This window comes from Vipera ursinii (assembly GCF_947247035.1).
Source record: "Vipera ursinii genome assembly, chromosome: 3".
Classification (NCBI taxonomy): domain Eukaryota; kingdom Metazoa; phylum Chordata; class Lepidosauria; order Squamata; family Viperidae; genus Vipera; species Vipera ursinii.
This window is the reverse complement of record NC_139516.1, coordinates 122,918,725-122,924,883: the sequence shown is the minus strand read 5'-3', so window position 1 is coordinate 122,924,883 and position 6,159 is coordinate 122,918,725.

Genomic DNA, 6,159 nt, shown 5'->3' with positions numbered 1-6,159 from the left:
GTAATAACTGGTAAACCCCCTCCCAAATCATCCAACCATTGTCCAGACAGGAACACCAGGTCAAGAGTGTGACCCCCCACATGAGTCGGGCCTTGAATTACCTGGGTCAGGTCCATGGCCGTCATGGAAGCCATGAACTCCTGGGCTAGCTCCGATGACCCTCCCAGGGAAGGCAGGTTGAAGTCACCCAGCACTATGAGCCTGGGGAACTCCACCGCCAACCCTGAGAGGGTGTCGAGCAGCTCGGGCAGAGCTGTTGCCACACAGCTGGGCACCAGGTATGTAAGCAACAAGCTCATCTGAACCCAAGAACCACATCTCAGGAGGAGGGACTCACTCCCGCCAATCTGGACAATGGTGGTCTCCCGCGGACATAAAGTCTCCCTGATAACCACCGCCACCCCACCGCCCCTACCCTGAGCCCGTGGCTGGTGTAGCACACGGAAACCTGGGGGGCATAACTCGATCAGAGGGACCCCTCCCTCCGAGCCCAACCAGGTTTCCGTAATGCATGCCAGATCCGCGCGTTCCTCCTCGATCAAATCACGAATGAGGGGAGCCTTATTAACAATGGATCTGGCATTAAGGTAAACCAGCCGGAGCTCAGGGCCCTGATTGCCCTCACCCCCTGGCAAAAGGGTGCTAACTGGAGGGTCGGAGCACGTCACCACTCTCAAGCAGTGGGGGCGCGATCCCGGATGTCAATACAGCCCTCCGTGCACACACCTGCTGCCATTCCCTATCGCCGTGGGGATTTGAAGCCCCACCCCAACACATCCAGAACCAGCCGCCTCTAACCCAAACCCCGTCCCGCCGGGACCCCAAACCGGCCCGGACTGAGTGCCGGTTAGTAATCCCCTCCCCTCCCTCACCCTCCCTAACCTTTTAAAATAACTGGCTAAAAAGTGAATCAGAGGCCTCTTAATACGTCTCCACTCGAGGCCCCTATCTAAGCCCTATCTAAGGCACAACAACAAAAAAAGGTGTGCCTAGATGGTAGGTTTTTATCCCAGCTGCATAAGTGTGTTGCCCAATTCAAGAATGGGGCACTCATTGCCATATCACTAGAAGTCCAGAGGTATCCTTGACAAGTTCATATACATGCGGGGAGAGGGGGGGACAGAGATGGGGGAGTGGAGGAGAATAACTCATTTGTAAACAATCAGAATAGAATAATACATTTTAATTCAAGAGATGAAAATTAAGGAATCCATTTTTTTTCTAGAACATGTTCCAAAATTTTAATCTCTGCCATATCAAATGCTTTTTTCTGTAGCCAGCAAAACTACCAAAGCTATTTCAAGATTTGTTGGAATCTCCATCAATAATCTAATATTATCAGAAGCTTGGTACCTTTTCATAAAACAAGATTGTACAGAATGTCTAATTGATGGTAGAAGCTTTGGTAACCTCAATTTGCAAAAAAAAAAAAATGTTTGCACCCTCATTTTATAGGGTTTTTTTTTTGGACATTTGGAATTTGTAGAATTCTCTCCTGTTCTTAAGATAACCAGCATATAAGTCTTACACAACTGTAAAGGAAATCTCCATTTTTGGAAGACAGTATATCTCTAACAACCTTTCTTTATACATTTTTATACTTTCCTTATATTTTTATACTGTTCTAAAGGAAACCCACAGGATCAGCGGATTCACAGAATCAACCGTATCAAATAATCCCTGTGTCATTAGAACAATGGCTAAATCCTTTGAAGGAACATAAGAAATTCTTGAGAAATTCATTTGATTTTTTAAAAATACAATCTGTTTGCTCAACATGTTTGAGCTTTGGGGTAACTGTATAAAAATCCAAAATTGAGAATTTACTGTAGTCCTTTTGTCACCTGAATCAGAGTTTAATGGATGTGGAACTTTCTTGTTCTGATTCAGGTGACTCTAAGGCAGCGGTCTTCAAACTTGGCCCTTTTATGACTTGCGGACTTCAACTCCCAGAATTCCTCAGCCAAGAGTGATATAATGTAATCAATATACATGGATGTAGTGATATGAAAAATGAAAGGATGTATTAATGTTGAAATGGGGGAAATTTTTGGCTAATTTTTAATATGTAGAAATTATAACAAAAACAAGAATATTATACTGTTTTATCAACTTGTTGATATGGAAATGAAATAGATAAGAAGTGTATCTATATTACTAGGTATTAGAATTGTGTAAAGGGAAGGGAGGTCATCTAGAAATATAAAATTGAGAAACTTTCAAACGTTTAATTTTAATATTAATGTAAAATTAAAGCTGGAAAAATATATAAGGTGTTTGATGTCTTAAAGATGGAATGTCAAAATATAAAATATATTAAAATATTGATAAATGTAAGAAAACTACTTAATAACTGATGGATAAAAATAAGAAGTATGTTTATTTAGATAAGAGATAATATGCATCAAAGGAAAAAAGAGAGGAAATTCTGGTTATAATAAATTGGAGATTTGTAATAATATGTATTTGTACGAAATGGAACTATTGTAAGCCAGATACCACATTGATTTTTAAAGATACTATTGTAATATTGGAAAATCAATAAAAAAACTTATTGGCAAACAGATGGCTTTGATATTTCTGGGTGCGCAAAAGGCGTTTGATAACTTAAATTGGCAATTTATGTTTCAGCAACTTTTGATAATGGATTTTGGAGAAAATTTTATGAATGCAATTTATGCAATTTATAATAAACAGACTGCTAGAGTAATTGTAAATGGAGACTATACAGAAAACTTTGATATTAAAAAGGGCACAAGACAAGGATATCCTTTATCACCATTGTTATTCATATTAACATTGGAAGTATTGAACAGAAATATTAGACAAGACTCTGAGATTAAAGGACTGGAGATAAAGAGTGAAAAATATAAATTGCAGGCATTCACAGATGACTTGGTCTTTATACTGGAAGAACCTCTGGAAACAAGCACAAAACTGTTGGCTACAATAGAACAATATGGTGAGGTTACAGGTTTGATAATAAATAGAGAAAACACCAAAGTTTTGACAAAGAACTTGACAGAAAAACAGAAAATGCAACTTGCAAGAAAAACAAATCTTCAAATAGTTAAAAAAGTTAAATACTTGGGAATTTATTTAACAGCAAGATGTATAACACTGAAAGAGGACAACTATACAAAACTATTAATACAAATAAAACTGGACTTAGAAAAGTGGAAAAATCTCCAACTGTCATTATTGGGGAGAATAGCTACAATTAAAATGAATATTCTACCGAAAACACTCTTTTTATTTCAAACCATTCCAGTAAAACTAGAAAAAGCCTTTTTTGATGAATTGAATACCATAATTTTGAAATTTGTTTGGCAAGGGAAAAAAGCACGAATCAAAGTGAAATTGCTACAGGACGTTAGAGAAAGGGGAGGATTTGGACTTCCAGAGTGAAAATTATATTACCAAGCAGCTACCGTATTTTCCGGTGTATAAGACGACTTTTTAACCCATGAAAATCTTCTCAAAAGTTGGGGGGTCGTCTTATACGCCGGGTCGTCTTATACGCCGGGAAAAAAACCAAATCAGTCGAGCGTCCCCATTCTTGCAAAGCCGGGCCGCCCCGCGCAACTGAGCTAACTCCGGCGCGGCTCCAGGACACGGCTGGGTAGGAGCGTCGGGTGGCTCTCCCCATGCGAAGGCGGATCTGCCCATTGGCTCTTGGCCTGAGGGGAGGGCCTTGCGCCCGCCGGACTCACCTGTCACCAGCACCGCTCTCCCCCCCGCGGGGATGCGCTTCCGACGGGTGATGCTGTCAGAGACGAGCCAGCCTGGTGGCTGGGATCGGAGCTGCGCGCCTGTCTAAGAGGCCGTTTCGTGAGACGAGAGGGTGGCGGGAGGGGGGGAAGGAGGAGGAGGAGGAGGAGTCCCCAGACGTGGCAGCTCTTCCCGCTGCCCGTGGAGCGAGGTCGGTGTCCTCATCAGCCGCGTTTGCCTTGGCCAGAGGGATGCAGGGTGGGCACTTTAAGAGGCAGGCAGGCGCGGCGTCCCAGGCAGGGCGTGGGCGCGGCAGTCGCTCTCCCGGTTTGGCAAGTTTCCCGGCGGGTGACCGAAGAGCAGCCTCTGCCGGCGCTTACTCCAATGCGCTGCAACTAGGAGTGCAAGCCGCCGAGGACGGGAGAAGCAGCCGCTCGGGCGCATCAGCGCAACCAAGATGAGCCAGCAGGCAGCCGCCGTGAGCGCAGCACTGAGGGGCAGCGGCAGGACGGCCTGGCCCAGCGCCTGCAGGACGGCCAGCAGCCCCACTCACAGCATCAGCCGCCGGCTCAGCAACAGGTCCGAGCGCAGGAACCGCACCGCCAGGCTGCCCAGGAAAAGCAGCCACACTGAGAGGCTGCACACCCAGTCCAGCTCTATGAGGGGCAGGGCGGGAAGCCGGCCGGGAAGAGGGACCGGGAGCCCGGGCCAAGCGCGCCTCGGCTGACAGTGAGAGGGAAGCGGCACGAGTTCTAAAAAAGAGGCTGCGGGCGGAGCTGCCTGCCCTGCGCCCAATGGGAGAAGTTCAAGGCCTGGGGGGGAAGCAGGAGGGGCGCCGGCCGTGGCGGGGTGGTGGTTGCCCTCTGGTGCTGCCTGCCGCCTGGGAAACACTGCGCCTCGGGGGCCGGCAGAAGCGCGGGAGCAGCGGGAGGGCCAGCAGGGCCAGTCGGGCCTTCACCTCCTCTGCGACGGACAGGGAGGGCAGGGCATGTAAGTATTTTCCGGCGTATAAGACGAAAAACCTTGAAAATCTTCTTAAAAGTCAGGGGTCGTCTTATACGCCGGAAAAGACGGTAAACTGAATACCTTGAATACAGTTGTGTCTGATGGTTACAGAAAATGTTCTCTTATATTTAGAAGAAGACAAAGGAAGGCATTCTCTTTTCCTTTTGAGCAAATGTAAGATCTTTTACACAATATCTGAGATCTGATTTCTCACAGAACACATTTTTGTTTTCATAAATGTATCCCCCAAAGTGGGAATGTGGATCTGTTTCACCCTGATGACTACACTGCCTCCAGAAAAGTATATCAAGGGCTGTAAACAGTAGAGGGGTGAGCCACACAATTGTGGGGAACTGCTCCCCACGTGCTTAAGTGAGCACATACTATGCTCATAACATCTCCCTCCCTCCCTACTATCTACCTACCTACATATCATTATTATTGAGGTGGCTCTGCTGAGGTTAATATCTGTGCCTCTCCTTGCCTTTCAATCATAATTCTAATACTTCTGATTGTTTTTGTATTACTGTTTTTTACTTTTTTTAATCTGCCATGAGACAGGACGCTATACACACACACACACACACACACACACACACATTTACACACACACACACACACACACACACACACACATATATATATACATACACATACACACATACACAGTCATGGCCGAAATTGTTGGCACCCCAGAAATTTTTCCAGAAAATCAAGTATTTCTCACAGAAAAGTATTGCAGGAACACATGTTTTGCTATACACAGGTTTATTGCCTTTGTGTGTATTGGAACACAACAAAAAAGGGAGGAAAAAAGCAATTTGGACATAATGTCAAACAAAACTCCAAAAGTGGGCTGGACAAAATTATTGGCACCCTTAACTTAATATTTGGTTGCACACCCTTTGGAAAAAATAACTGAAATCAGTCGCTTCCTATAACCGTCAATAAGCTTCTTATACCTCTCACCTGGAATTTTGGACCACTCTTCCTTTGCAAACTGCTCCAGGTGTCTCTTATTGGAAGGGCGCCTTTTCCCAACAGCAATTTTAAGATCTCTCTACAGGTGTTCAATGGGATTCAGATCTGGACTCATTGCTGGCCACTTCAGAACTCTCCAGCACTTTCCTGCCATCCATTTCTGGGTGCTTTTTGACGTATGTTTGGGGTCATTGTCCTGCTGGAAGACCCAAGATCTCGGACGCAAACCCAGCTTTCTGACACTGGGCTCTACAGTGCGACCCAAAATCCTTTGGTAATCCTCAGATTTCATGATGCCTTGCAGACATTCAAGGCACCCAGTGCCAGAGGCAGCAAAACAACCCCAAAACATCATTGAACCTCCACCATATTTCACTGTAGGTACTGTATTTTAACGTGGATTAAAGAATGGATAACACTTAGAGACAAAAGATTACCATACCTAGAGGGGCATGACCTGCA